The following is a 16,216-nucleotide window of genomic DNA, read 5'->3' as shown; positions in this document are numbered from 1 at the left end:
CACATCCAGATACAACAAAGCATTAAACCCCACAGCAGCCATCCAAAAGGAAAATACCTTCTGCACTAGATCTCTTCTGGCTCAATCCCCTCCCTTCTACAATAAACCACCACAATTAATGAATCTTTCCCAGCTGAAAACAAATTCCCTGACAGCAGGAAGGGAAGCACCCCACCCCAGCACACCCTGTGTATTTTGGGTGAACTCTGCCAGAACCAGTGAGTTCCTGGAGCCAGGTTCTGGTGGCAGCTCAGTAGCAGCATTTTCCCTTAAAATCCAAGTACAAATCTTGCAGAAATCCATGGCTGTGCCTGCCTCAGCCCTGCCTGTACCCAGGGACATGCAGAACCCCTCTGAGCTTGTCAGAGCATTTGTGCTGACCAAGTTATGGATGATACAGGGTCTGTAAGCCCCAGGTCATGACAAATGGAACAGCAAAACATCCAAATTCTCCTTTTTCCAAGGTTGTCCATGGGCTGCAGCATAGTAGTTAGGAGACTTGTGACCAAGAATTTAATAATTTCTTGATAATTTCATTTTGTACAGTAATTGGAACTGAATACCTGATTGCCAGCCTCTCTCAAAATGCCTGCTGAGCACAACACTGGCTTGAAGGACTTTCCTGATGGAATTCTAAGTGATGGAAAGGAAAATCCCATCAAAGCCATCACGGGGGATCATGTCACATTCAAGCTGGAAGTGCAAGATGTTTCCTCTCAAACACAGATCCTTTCTGTCACTCTGAAGGCAGTGACAGTGAAATCAGGTGACACTGGGGAAGCATTTGTAAAAGGGACCCGAGTAGATCATCTTAAAAGCATAGAAATCCCAACAAGAGACCATTTCAGAAGTTGTTTTCCATGAGATTTCCACTCAGTAAATGTCATCCCAGACCAAGCCCAGCAGAGGCTGCAGGATTTGCTGTATCAGTGTTCCAGGAGTAGGGCAGTAGAGTAGGAATGAAGAGGTAGGAAAGCAGGTAAAAAAAGATTTTGTGTTTGTTTTACTCTTTTCAGGAGATGGTTTCAATCTGTTTTGTCCTAAAAATACAGACAGCACTATTGAATGGTGATTTTTTTTTCATGGCAGCAAATATTCCCCAGCTATTTTGCTATTGTTCCTCAGGCACACATATCATGTACCTACAATAAACTATTGAAAATCGGTGCTTTGCATCTGTACTGGCATTTAGAGGTAGATACAGCAATGAGAAAACTCATTTAGCTACATCAAAAGAAAAGCTTATCTGCCCCAAGTCTGATGCAAATGAGGAGCACGCTGACAGACCATTGTTTAAACATCAATGAGCTGGGGGCTCCTGTCTGCAGAGCTGCAGAGAGACACAGAATCCGAGCCTGACAGGATGGAGGAACAATTAAACACCGAGTACAAGGTCAGCATCTTCAGCCCCCTTTCCCCAGCAGGGAGAGCCAGCACTGCAAACTTTGCCTCAAACTGAGCCAAATCTGGTTTTCTCCTCCTGTAATTCCTGGCTCTGGCACACAGCATTGCCCTGTTGTTTACAAGGCACCCCTGAGCACAGGAACAAAGCAGATTCCAAACCCATCCTGACATGCAAGGCTCTGGCCCAAGCAGCTCCTGAGGCACCCAGGGATTTCTAAAACACCTCCTGCAGAGCTGCAGAGGTGGATCCCTGTGTGGTTTTAATCTTTAAAGCAAAGGTTACAGTATGGAAACACTGTGGGACACTCTGCCTTCCAAATAGCTTTATTTCAAGTACTGAAACTGGAGCTGAACTTGTGCAGCTCTTCCCCTGCTCCCTCCACACACAGCACAGCTGTGCTGAGGTGAGAGATGGCTGCAGGCAGGAGTTCTCCCTGTCTACAGTGAGACCATCAAGAGAAAAGCACTGAGCACCATTAATGCCCCTGGACAGATGACTGGAGAGAAGCATCATCCAGCAGGGTGAGACAATGACTTTGGCACTTGTCACAGACATCTTTTATGAAAAATCCTTTCCTTAGGATTTTTCCTCCTGAGGAGCTGGGAGGCCTCAGGAACAAAATGTAAACAATGATTATCTGCTGCTGTGGAATGCAACAGATGCATCTGTGATTGGTCTCATGTGCTTGTGCTCTAATTAATGGCCAATCACAGTCAGCTGGCTCGGATAGAGAGTCTAAGACACAAACCTTTGTTATCATTCCTTCCTATTCTATTCTTAGCCAACCTTCTGATGAATTCCTTTCTTCTATTCTTTTAGTATAGTTTTAATGTAACATATATCATGATAAATCAAGCCTTCTGAAACATGGAGTCAAATCCTCATCTCTTCTCTCATCCTCAGACCCCTGTGAACACCGTCACAGCACTCACGTTTTTAGGAAAAAATGTAGTACCTTTTACCTTTACCTTTTACCTGTGAACACCTGCAACTTGCTGGAAAAGTCCTTTCTAGCACTGCAGGGGAGTAGGAGATAATTGTGGGAGCTACTGGACTACTGGAAGCCAACACCGGAAACTCCATTGAGACGGTTCTGATGCTATTTTATCTTCACGTTAGGCAGGTTCTGTTCATCAGGAAACCCTCCCAGAGGGGCACACACTACTCAAAGATTATTCTATGAAATTCCCAGCCTGGAAAACTTTGGGAACCATAGAATAAATGAACAGGGGAATGACAACCATATCAGAACATCAGGATTGGTATCCCAAAGTTTGGATGAAGAGCCAGGCCAAGAAGAAACTCCTGGTCTCCTTTGAGGGTGCTGTCAAGAACATTTCTGATTCCATGAGCTCTCCTAGGGGTTACCCAACATCAGCTCAGTAAACACTCACATTGAGCAGGGACAGCAGCTGCTCAGGCGCCAAAAAACCAGCAGGTTTCCAGTAAAAATCTATTCTGAGCAGTTATCAGACACCACAGAGCTGCAGCCAAGGAGCAGCTACTTGCAAGGAATCACAAGGGAATTCTGGCTGTTTCCTGTGGCCCCAAACTCCAGGGAAACAAGCCCTAGAACCACTGAGTGTGCAGTGTGTAAATTCTCTCAGTGTGGGTTTGAGCACTGTCTCTGCATGGGATGCACAGGGCAAGTGGCTCAAGCCAGAAAATCAACTGATGAAATGCTGTGGTAGTGGGAAAAAAAGATAAAGATGATTTTCAATCCTGGCTAGCTGCAAGCAAATGGTCTCAGCAGCAGCCTGGCTTTACCCAGGGCCCTGTGGGCTGTAACCACAGTCATCTCTTTCATTAGAGCAGCCAAACTGCAAGGGCAAGGGCTCTCCTGCAGCAGCAGCAGTGCTGTGTGCTGTGTGTACACTAAACCCCAGCATAACGTGCCCATCCCACCTTTGCACCATGGGATAATGGTTTATTATGACATAATTGCTACAGGCACTGCTTTAGCCCAGCTCCTGCTTTGCTGTAACTCCCAGAACTGCAGCTCAGCTGCTGCAGCCCCAGTGCAGAGCCAGGGTGAGCCACAAGCACTGACAGGACATTGTTTGGTTCTGTAGCCATGGAATGCTCTGCTGCTCTGAGCCCAGGTTTGATTCTGTTTCTAATTGGAAACCCAAACTGCCTGTTGGATTAGGTGATTTCCACTCTCTAGGCAACCCAACAAATATTTTCCATTTTCTCCTTACTTTTCTGAGCCCTGCAAGCACAGGGAGCCCTCTGCCCAGTTAAACCCAGTTTGACCATCAGCCCATCCAGCATGAACAGCCCTGCACAGGAAGCCCTCTGCCCAGTTAAATCCAGTTTAATTCTGAGCCCACCTAGCATGAACAGCCCTGCACAGGGAGCCCTCTGCCCAGTTAAACCCAGTTTAACTGCAGGCCCACCCAGCATGAACAGCTCTGGCCATGGCCATGACTGGTTCCACTGTGCTCACCCTGCAGCCCCAGCTCTGCTGACCAGCCCAAATCTCCAGTTTGTGGGCTCAGGCTGTGGCCATAACCCTGGCAGAGAGTTATGAAAGGCAAGGCTTGTATCACTTTTAGGCCAAATCACCTCCAGGCTGGTCAAGCCAGAGATGCTTTCATATTCTTCTTGATGGCACTTTTCCCTCACACTTTTCACTGTGGGACAGGACATCCATTCCAGGCCTCCTTCCTCACCTCTTCCATGGAGAGAGGACCTGCAAGGAGGTCTAGTTGTGCTTCCTGCAGTGTTAATAATCATATTTTTTATAATTATTAACACAATAACTATATATGGTAATTATAATTATTATATCACATACCCCAGCTAAATTAATGTGTTACATAATTTATATTAAACTATTATTAAATATAATATATTTATATTATACATATTTCCATTAATTATTAAATATAATATATTTCTATTAAGTTACATTAAATACTATTAAATTATTATCATAGTAGATATTATTTCTATTAAGTATGAAATAATAATTTAATATAATTTAAGTTATATTAAATGAAATTTAAGAATAAATTTTATGTGTAATTTAATACTTGAATATAATATAATATAATATAATGTAATATAATATAATACAATACAATATTTAATATAACTTAATAGTTAATAGAAACAATATCTACTATGATAATAAATTAATAGTATTTAATATAATTATAGTATATATTATAGTATATATTATTTATATTAAATATTAATATTAATTACGCTATTAAATAATTATGTCACACACCCCAGCTAAAGAGAATACCCGGGTGTTTAGACCCTGATCAGCCACTCTGCAGCAGCGCACCTTTGTGGTACGCCCAAAAAAACTCATTTCAGTGATCCTTTAAGTCACCCCACTCAGAGACAGTGACATTATTAACAAATGTGTCCCTGCGAGCGTGGAAGAAAGGACAGAAAACATTCGTGAGGCTCCAATATTGGTGAGTTCAGTGCCCTGGGCCCGATGCCCATGCCAGGCTCGGTCGCCGGAGGGACCCGCGGTGCCACCGCCCCTTGCCAGGCGACAGCGGTGCCACCGCGTGGTGACACCGAGCAGCGGGCCGGGCACGGCTCGGGCTGGCAGCGCTGTGCTGTCCCTGCACACCGGGGTGACCAGCACGCACCGACACCACCAGCGCCTCTGGGATAATATAATTTAAAATAGAAAAAAAACCCAAAAACTGAACAGCACCATCAGCACTCAGAGAGGAGTGAGATGCGTGAGAGCAGGAGAGGAGCTGAGCCCTGGGAGAAGGAAGGGCTGGGGGGAAGGTATTTCATTATTTGCTTTTATTTCTCGCTGCCCTGCTCTGATTTGATTTGTAATAATTAATTTCCCCAGGACGAATCTGTTTTGCCCGTGACAGTAATTGCTGAGTGATCTCCCTGGCCTTATCTCATCTCCCCCACGAGCTTTTCATCATATCTTCCTCCCTCTGTTCAGCTTCTCTCAAACCATTCTGAATGGTTATTCAGGTATGGACTGCCTGACAGGATCAGAAGCAGAAGAATCCTTCCTTAGGCTACACCAGTTTATAAATTAGGCTATTTCAGGGGAAAAAAACCCTCCCTAGATGGAGTTTTGGGTCAGTCAATATTGCATTGAAACAGCTGTAATGAGCCTTATGGGGTCAGCCCAAGGAAGACACTCGAACAGGAGGAGTCACGGGACACTTCACCTCCTGTCCCGGTTTGCACTGTCCCCCTGTCCCCAGCAGTTAGATGCGGTGCCAGCAGATGGCAATCCAAGAAGGGTTTGAGCTCCCAGCAGCTGCCACAGCCACGGGGCTGTCACAGCCTCGGGGACCAGCTGCTTTCCCTGCCCCAAGCTCTGCTGGAACCCTGGGTGCTGAGAATGTCAGACTTTCTGTGCTGTCACACACTGGCCCCCAAGAGAACACTGCACTGACCTGAGGCTGTGGAGAAGCTTCCAAAATGGAATGACCGAACTGGGATTGTGGGTGTGGAGTTTGAATAGAAGTGTGTGATATCACAGGGTGGAAAACTTAGAGTTTAAGGGTTTGGAATATAGTAATATTTTAATCACATCTTTCTCCCCCTGTTCAGCTTCTGTCAAATAATTTTGAATGGTTACTCAGGCCAGGATCAGAAGCAGAATAGCCCTTCCTTAGGCTACACCAGTTTATAATTTGAACCAGATCAGAGGCTGGTTCTTCTTCATTTTCTCTATGGGTTTGGGTGGTTTTGTGCAACTGGATAAAAAAAGTCCCCATTGCAGGCCATGGGTGGTTGGTTATTGGATTAAAAGTGTTGTCATCTTATCACAGGGGTTCCATACTGTTGTCTCATCACAAAGGTTTCACACTTTCTTGGTGTTCCTCATGGGCAGCTCCTCAGAGCACTGACTCCAGCTCCCTTCTCAACACCACCCCACTCTTTTATAGCATCTTCTTCTCATTGGATACAGCTGTGGCCTGGTAAAATCAGGCTGTTCCTAATCTTTGGCCCAGATGCAACTCCTTAGGGGTAAGGTTACTTTCTACACTATCTTTATTTTCTTATATTCTATCCCCCGACATAAAAGTAAAATAATTTAGGTGTCATTTCATTATTATACAGTTTATCCTTAAAAGGCCTTGTAGAGAGAGAGATGGGGCTCCATTTTTGGTTTGTTAGAGAGAAGTGCTGTAGAACTCAGGGTCTGTGAGACTGTAACATGGATAAGAACTAATAAACATCTGAGTCCAAACAAGAATTAGCATCTCATATTGGGCATTTAATGCCAAACCTGGCAAAAAAGAAGCAAAGACCCCACACTGTGCCACTGCAGCCAAATCTCTAAAGGAGCTCAGAGGCTGAAGAGAACCCCTGGGTGTTTTAGACTCCAGCCAACCACTCTGCAGTAGAGACACCTTCATGGTATTCCCCAAAATACCCATTTCAGTAATGGGTATTTAACTCATCCCATGGAATTCTTACCCATTTCAATAGCATTTAACTCATCCCATGGAATTCCTGCCCATTTCAAAAGCCTTTAACTCATCCCATGGAATTCTGGCTGGCCTCTCAGTGCTGGCACGTGGAAGTTCACCCCACTGCACATGGTCACTGTGATTTAGCAGTGTCAGAGTCCCTTTTCTCTCCCACCCCTGCAGGCTGGGTGCAGGTGGTTTCCTTTGAGCAGTGCTGTCCAAGGCACAGCATTGATCTCACACACTCTGGCATTTCAGGCAGCACAAATCCATCTGCCCTCAGCCCATGTTCTCACATCCCCATGCCCAGGAATTCATTTCAGCCAGCTCTATAAGAGCTCCTACTTTATGCAGTGAATTGCTGGTCATATTTCCCTCTTCCTCTAACAACTTATTAGGGTTTGGATGCTTAAAGCACTACTGAAAATGTTTCTGCAAAGTCCTCCTGGATTTTCAGAGGCTGTCAGGGAGCAGGTCTGATGTTCTCTGCAGACTTGCTGTGCTGCCCCTTCTGAAGGAGCAATTCTCAGCCACAGGACCAGGGTGCCCAGGGACACAGCAGGACCCCAAGGGCTGAAGCTAGAGCAGGAATTCTGACAAGCCACAGCCCACATGCTTTTCCCTCATGTTCCTGTCAATGGCTCAGCTCTGTGCTGAGAAAGAGCCCACCCAAGGTGCCTCTCTGGTGACTGAGTCTACATGAGAGATACCTGCTCAGATTAGAGACCAGAATATTCTTAAACCTGTGCTTCTACATCTACAAAATGGAGAATTTAGATCTGAAATGGAGAACACTGTTCAGGCTTCCCAGCACTTGAACAAACCCCAAACCCAGGCACATTTTCACCAACATGAGTTTTCTTGAGAAGAGACAAACTATTGATTATCCCTCCACAGGGCAAAGCAGCTGCTGTGGTAAACACATCTAGAAGGACTTGTAGTGACCACTTGGAGCCATTAAAGGGGATAGGAGTGATCTGCCTGGTGAGGGCTGAGATTACAGCAGCATCCTGCTAATTAATAGACAGGAGGTCCCATCCACTGAACTACTGATTGAGCTGGTGCTTTTAATTAGACTCTGAGTTGCTGTGCTGCAGGGCTGCTTTCCAACCCCTCACCCAGGACAGAGATTAGCAGTAGTTTTATGCTAATTTATGTTGGCTGAAAAGCTGGTGATTTTAGGAGACATTTAGATTTCAGGGAGGAACTACTTATTAATATTCATCTCAGCTCCTATAAATACATTTCTAATCCACTGCAGGATTTAGAAGGCTGTGGATGGCAGCTGTGTCACTGCTCACATTGGATTTGTTGCAGAGCAGGGGTCATGTTGGGTCAGGGGGTGTTGGAGCAGAGCTGTGGCAGGGTGGGCACAGCTCACAGCTGTGGGATGTGGTAGGTGGCATTTCTGTGCTTCTGCCACAGTGCCAGGAGCTGGACAAGTCCCAGGATGAGCACACACAGTCTCTTGGGCTTTTCCTTATTCTGGTTTCTCAAACTAACTTCAAGTTACAGAGGAGGTAGAGCTCAGCTTTATCTTATGGTTCTTCAGGGGCTCTCTAAGCCTTTGCTTTGCATAATATTTGTTCTCTATCTTGCATTTCCCAAACATCTTCATACATCCCTTTGCCCCAAAGGAAAGGAGAGCTCAAACCCTAATTGTACTTGCTAATATGAAACAATCACTCATCATGCTTCCAACTTTTCTGCTCCCCACCTAAATTCCTCCCTCCAGTATAATAACTATCCAGTTGGGTGTGGGCATCCCAGAAAGTGGCACCATTTTCTATATTCTCTGCACACACATGGCCATGCACTGACCTTTCCACATGTCTCCATTTACTTTCCCATCAATAAGAACTGGCTCCAGTGTTGCAGCATATGTCAAGAGAATCACAGAACAGCCCCATGCCACCTCAGAAGGCTGCAAGCATCTGCCCTTCTTGTTCTTTAGCCCAATCTTTTGCCCCCTCATGTTGATGCCCTGCCCCTGTGTGCCCTCTGCTCCCTTTGGTGATTGCTCAGCACACCCAGGCACTCCATGGCTCATTGCTGTCAGTGCTGCTCACCTGCTGCTCACAGCTGTGCCCACTGGGGATGGGGCTGGGCCAGCCCATCCCAGTGACCCCAAACTGTGCCTGCAGCCCCATCCCAGTGACCCCAAACTGTGCCCGCAGCACAGCCCCATCCCAGTGACCCCAAACTGTGCCCGCAGCCCCATCCCAGTGACCCCAAACTGTGCCTACATTCCAGGATAACTTTTTTGCTGTGGCCAGACCATGCAGGTTTCAGCACAGCAGGAGAAAAGTATTCTTTTCTAATAAATATACTTAGAAAAGTATTACTTTTTAAGAAAAGCAATGCCCTATTGTAGAATAGGTGCTGGGAAGTCTCTAGAGGGTACCATGGGATCCATAAGCAAAATCACAACTTACAAGACCTAAGGCCCCAAATCCACATTTCTAGAGCACTGAAACAAAGATCACAATGTGAGTGGAGCAGTACCATTCCAAACAACCAGCAGCAAGCTCCTCAGAAGCTGGTAGAGGTTGCATCACACCAGTTGGCAAAAGAGCTTTTGGTTCCTTTCTGTTTGCCACAGCAGCTGGGAAAAACCCATAGACCATGGGGTGGATAAAACCAAGAATAACCAGCCCCAAAGTGACAGTCATCAACAGGACAGCAGCTGCAAGGAGGAGAGGTGCTAGCTCACCTAGGTGAGCAGCAGCCTGCTCCGTGCCTCAGCCAGGGAGCCTGGAGCAGATTCAGATGGTGCTAAACAATGATGTCTTCAGGAGGGGTGAAGGCATCCTGGCACTGTCATATTTTCTGGAAAAATCCCTTTGCCAGAATTTCTCCTTGTGGGAAGCTGAGAAGCCTCAGAGAAAAAGGAGAACAATATTATCTCATTTGCTTCTCCTGTGTTTTGCTGCTTTGGAATGTGATATGGAGATTGTTTATCCAACATGTGAATTGTTTTTACTTAATGACCAATCACAGCCAGCTGTGTTGAGACTCTAGAGAGTCACAGGTTTTTCATTAGTATCTTGTTAAGCCTTCTGTAAGGATCCTTTCTCTATTCTTTAGTATAGTTTTAGTATAGCATAATATAATATAATATAATATAATATAATATAATATAATATAATATAATATAATATAATATAATATAATATAATATAATATAATATAATATAATATAATATAAGCCTTCTAAGAACATGGAGTCAGATTCATCTTTCCTCCCCACAACGGGGAACCCCAAAAATCCCACAGTGTCCTTCAGGAGGGAAGCAGGCTGCAGCTCCTCCTGGTGTCACCATTACCTGATGTGAGGACTGTAGGGACAGTGGGTGGGACAGTCAGGACAGACAGAGATCTCTGAAGCCAGGTTATGGAACTTGTGGTTTATTGCATTTATTAAAAAGGGCCTGGGTGCAGGGCCCTGCTGGGAGCTGCCAGACACAGCTCAGAGCAGCAAAGAGAGAAAGAGAGGTAAAGAGAAAGTGTGGTATTTGCAGGGGTCCCTAGGACAAGGTGAGAGATGAATGAATCTGACTCCATGTTCTTAGAAGGCTTATATTATATTATATTATATTATATTATATTATATTATATTATATTACATTACATTACATTATATTACATTACATTATTAATAATATATGTTATATAATATTATATGTATAATGTTTATATATTATACGTAAATATAATATATTTATATATTGATATTTATAATGCTTTCCTGTTTCATCTTCCCCAACATTTGGATTTGTGTCTGGAACGAGGAGCTGGTCTCCAGAGCCCCTGGCAGGAGCAGCAGGTGGCACCATCTGGGCTGTGAGGTGGCCTCGTGCCAGCAGCACTCGGGGCTGGGTGGCTCTGAGCAGGGAGCACAGGCACAGCCTGGAGAGAAGGGAGAGCAAGGGAAGGAGCAAACTGAGGGAGAGCTGCTCTTAAAGAGCCTGGAACTGATGTTTCACTAAGAGCAAGGAGCTGTAGGAAATGTTTTCAGTCTGTTTGCTCACATGAGGAAAGGGAAAGGAGAGTTAACCTGAGAGCAATATTAGGAGGAAGAAATAAGAAAAACAGTCATTCAGGGAAGTTCCTAACCCCACTGAGTCAGGAAATCACCCAGCAGTGAAAATGGCAGATGTGAACACCAAAATGACAGCAGGGACATCACAACAGGCAGTTCTCTGCCATGCTTGAAGAAACAAACATTGCCTCACTTGCTAAGGGAATCGAGTCTATAAAGTTTAGCACACAGGGTTCTGTAGGACTGCCTGGCATCTTTGGCACAAGTCAGCACAGATTTCCCTTGCCTTGTTCTGATACTACAGCACAAAAACCACTCAAGTGAAACCAGGCCTTTTGCACAGACCAGAGCACTGTTTTCCTTTTCAGGTTAAAAATCCAGTACTATGGTGGTATTCAGTCAAAGGCTGGACTTGATGAATTTTAAGGTCTTTTCCAACTTCAACAATTCTTAAACAAAGGCAAGGTCTGGCCATTCAGAGTACTTTAAATAAAAGAGATTATTTCCTTGGTTTTTTCCTAGTGTTTGCTGATACTGGTAGGATGTGGTAGAGAAATTATAACACTACAAAAGTGTATAAGTTTGTAGTACAATGTGTTTATTTCTCTCTTCAGTCATTATGGGCTCCCAAAGTCTAAGCCCTTTGTGCTTCAATGAGTTACAGGCAAAATCTGAATTAGAGAAGCCGGGAAAACTGGGTTTGCCCTCTGTTGGGGTGAGGATATCAGTTAGCCTGTGGTGCTCTCCTCTTCAGAAATCAAGGCTTGGAATGGCTTCCCCCATTTTCTCCTCCCTGATTCCCTCAGGCTCCCATGAGAAAACTGTTCCAGTGTTGGAGGCACACATGAGGGTCACGCCTGAGAGAGCTGAGGCAGCAGAGCTGAGCTGGGCCCTGGCTCTGCAAGCACGGGACAACAAAGCCTTCCCTGTGAATTACAGGCACACTGGAGTTTCAGGTCAAACACAGCAAAGAGATTTGCCTTCCCCCATGTAGGAGTATTGGCAGGTAGGATGGTCAGGACGGATGGAGACAGAGATCTCTGCAGCCAGGCCTGGAACTTGGGGTTTATTGCAAAGGGCCTGGGTGCAGGGCCCTGCTGGGAGCTGCCAAACACAGCTCGGAGCAGGACTGAGAGAAGAGAGGGGGAGAGAGGATGAGAGGGTGAGAGAGCAAGGTTCCCATTACAATACAATAAATCTTCTTCTGTGTTGAATATTCTGATTTTCACAACCAATCTAGTACAATATACAAATCCTACAGCATTTCCATACAGCCTATAAGAATCATTACATTACCACACTGTGTTACATTTGAAACCCTAAAAACTCCTCCTTGGGCCCCTTCTGCCAAGCTGTAGGGTCTGCTCTGACCCTTGGGCCTGTCTGCAAGCAGAGGGTGTTGTTCCATCAAAAGGGGATTACCTTCAGCCAACCACACCATTGTTGTCCAGTTGTTCAGTAACTGAGGGATCTCAAAGCTTGCTTTCGTTTCAACCTCACTTATAGTTTCTAGATTCTCAAAATCTTTTGCCAGACAATCATATTTATAAGGCTTTCCTGTTTCATCTTCCCCAACACCCCTAAATTAAAATGTGCTAATTTGGGCTTATTCCAGGGGGAAATGTGACACCACATGATCAGGAGGCCAGCAGCTAACACTGATTTAGCCAGCCACCAACTAGAAGCTAGATCAGAGCAGGGTTCATCTGGTTTTGCTGGTCAGGGACAAAGTATGGCAGCTGCTCCTGAAGCTGCTGTACAATCTGAGCAGTGATGCTGGGACAACAGCTCATCCTGGGGTACTTGTCAGCCCCAGCTGGGTGCTGGCTACCCATGCTGTAAAGTTCTGGCAGTGCTGATGTTGCAGCAGGACCCTTTTATGTCAGCTACAGCTTTTGGGATGTTGATTTTCAGTTTCCCCTTTCTTCTGGAGCCCCAGTGAACCTGTCCTGTAAGTTCCTATCCCAGCCTAGTCCCTGCTTGGCTCCTGTTCTCCAACCCTCTCTCACTGCCATCCTCACCCACTTCTGCCATCACTTGCATCTCCTGGGTTTTAAATGGCTGCCCATTACTTATCAAACATATTAATTACAGAGAGAATTGCTTTTATCTCTGCAGTCCCAGAGGGGTTTGGGGATTTGTGGTTGGAGAGTGAAGTTTGATACCACCTGCCCTGGGGGAAGGATGCAGAGCCAAGGACCATTATACACCCCTCTGATTTCTGATGGAAAAAACATTCAAGCTTCATCCATGGGCAGCAACAACAGAAATCCATGGGGTTTGTTTCAAGTGGAATCCTCCCTGAAGGTGCTGCATCCTCTGGAGCAGCAGGACTGGGAGGCAATAGGGCAAAAGTGTCTGCTGGCACTTCCAGAGCAGGGGAAAGTCTGTGCTCTCCAGGCCAAACCTGGGTGATGCTCTTCTTCAAAAAGGTATTTGTCAAAAAGTCTATGCTCTCCAGGCCAAACTTGACTGCTGCTCTTCTTCTCTAAACAGGGATTTATAAAAACTTCATTCAGTTGTCTCAGAAACACATTAAAGAAAAGGAAGCATAGCTGAGTGATGGGAGAAAAAGAGTAAGAAATCAGAATTAATCTCTCCCTCTCCTTTCCATCAGGGTCTCCAGGGCCACTCCAGTGAAAAGCAGCTTTTTGGTTCCCCTGTGCTGGGAAGAAAGCCATGCTTTGCTGGTATCAGTCATCTAATTAGGAAAGGGATTGTGTGAGTGAGCAGGTAGCTCAGGAGCAGATCTTTTGTGAGCAGAGCTAATTTCATTTGTGCAAAGAGAAATGTGGGGCTTAGGCTGAATTATCAAATGAATTAAACCAACAGATCATTTGCCTTCACAGTGATTTAATTATCAAAGATTTTGCAAGTGAAGAGAGGGGGGGTACCAGATGAGGGACAGAGAATTTCCTGAGGGAAATGTCAGCTTGGCAGCTGCATCCCTCACCTGGCTGTGTCAGGCCAAGGTTATTAAAGGAAGGTGACATGGTGCAATCGTTTGTGATGGAATTCTTCTGTACATCTGCTCTCCCTTCAGCTGTAGCTCTTTCCAGCACACAAGCATTTTCCAGTGCAAGGACCTCACCCTCTCTCTCAGATGAATTATCCCAAGCAACCTCAGACACTTCAACATTTCTTGTCAGGCTCATCAAACAAATCTTACCTCAGCTGGTAATGAACCTGATGTGCTGTGACAGCCACAAGCAGGGCAACAAAGAGAATCCTCACATGTCAGCAGATCTGAGCAAGACCTCAATCTCCCAGCACCAGAAAGAGCAGGATGTGTCTCTGAAAGTGACAGCCACGATTTCCTCACACAGGAACCTGTGAATGCAGGGACTGATGTGCCAGCTTCTATTAACACACGATTCCTTTATTATTCTTTTGTGGACCTTGTCTTGGATTCCTTTGGAAAGAGTTATTCCTTTGTGGACCTTGTCTTACCATCAGGTCTGATGTTGTGCTTTCCTGGGACAAAGAGCAGGAAATAATTCCAGATTGTTTTATTTTCTTTTAAAAAGTGTTTTCCTGCCTACAGGAAATATTTGATATTTGAGGTCATGCACTGCAAAGTGTCTGTGTATTTTACACAACATGAAGGTGCTTTGTGGAATTATAGGCACTGAAAATGAAATCTCTCAAAATGTGAAAGGGCAAGAGGTATTTTATGAGTAGAAAGAGTAGTGGTACAAATCTTCCTCCTTCTTGAAAGGAGATTAGCTGGTTCAGGAAGATTCAGAGGTTTAAATTCCCTTCAGAGGACTTTTATTTAAATCAGAGTTGATTACACTGCAGGGTGCTGTAAAGTTCTTCTGGAGTGTCTGGACTTTAGTGATCCCCAGTGGAATTTAAGCTGCACTCTCACAGTTATCTGTGAGATTTATGATTAATGATTAATTCAACTGTTTGCATTAAACCAGGCAGGGCACTCCTGCAGTCTGGTGGGGTCCACACATGGAAATTTCTACAGAAATCTCACAGCTGATGGTTCTGGGTCTACTCCAGGCTCATGGCCATGGAGATTTCCTCTATTCTCTTACATTCTGATCCCATGTTAATGCATATATTTATTCCCAGGATAATCTTTGCAGGACTGGTCTCTGCGAGAGCCCCAGACCATCACACACAGGTTCCACTTGCTCCTGGTGCAGCTTAAGAAGGACACTTCATGTGCAGTCCAGCACATTATTCCTGCACTTGCTCCTCTTTTTCTTTGTTATTTTGAGCCTGTCATCAGAAGCAGAGCTGAAACAGGAGGAAATGTTGATAATAAATTGTATGCAGAAGCAGATGATGTGCCTTGTCCTCCCTGTAGCACAGGAATAAAATCCTTGGGAATGGTAACAGGGATTTTACTGGGTAAGATGGAAAGCTCCTCTCCCTTCCAGAAGTGGAAATAGAGAATTTGAAATCTTTACAGAGAACAGCACTAGCACTGAAGAGACACTGACACAAACCTGACACTCCCTAAAACCATTGGCAGAGAAGGGTTGAGAGCCTCTACAATTCCAGGGGGAGTCAGGTGTGCAGAGCTGACCTGGGATGTTTAAATGTCCCTTAATCTGGGCACATGGAACTGCTGTTTAAATATCAGAGGGATATAGGAATGTTGTTGTGTCAAAAAGTTGTTAACCTACCTCTATGTTCAAATCATATATAGCCAGAAATTTGAGGCTTGCCTAGAAAAACACTTCACCAAAGTTAAGACAAAGTTAGAACTAAATTTAGAAATTATTGGCATAACTACAAATTGTCAACAAGGGCGAGACTTTTTCAGTTCATGTTCCTTTCTCCTCCTTCTTTTTAGATGTATGGAAAGGGTGAGATATAGAAATGTGCTCCCTGTTAATGGAGGGACAAAACTCTCCTTTGTCCCCTCAAAAAGGAATAAAGCCTAGAAGTTTCTCTCCTCAGTTGGGTGAAAATGCCACTTCATAGGCCTGGGGGACTTCACCTCAGACTTAAGGATGGCCAATTGGACAGGAACCAGAAAGTCCTGCCTGAGCAATTTACCAGAAAAAGAAGTGAACAAAGAAACTGATGGCTGTTGTGAGGTGTTTTACCAGGAGCAGGAGCCTCTTGCACCTGGCTTGGTTTTTCTGTTTGTTATTTTGCCTTTTATTAAACATTTTTGTTTCCAACACTGCAACAGGAGCCATCCTGCTTATTTAATGCTTCCAAAGGTAGCTGAGCTATCTTGGGTGTGTTACAGACCTCCAAGAGCTTATGAGACTTGGCTGGAAGAGGCAGCTGTTACTGAGGGACAGAAGCCCATCTCCAGCAGCAGCCTGGCATCCACACCCTGCCTCTTTCCAGCATCCTCCCTGCAGCCAGGGA

The sequence above is a fragment of the Zonotrichia albicollis genome, chromosome 14 (assembly GCF_047830755.1).
Source record: "Zonotrichia albicollis isolate bZonAlb1 chromosome 14, bZonAlb1.hap1, whole genome shotgun sequence".
Classification (NCBI taxonomy): Eukaryota; Metazoa; Chordata; class Aves; order Passeriformes; family Passerellidae; genus Zonotrichia; species Zonotrichia albicollis.
Note: the sequence above shows the minus strand (reverse complement) of the source record.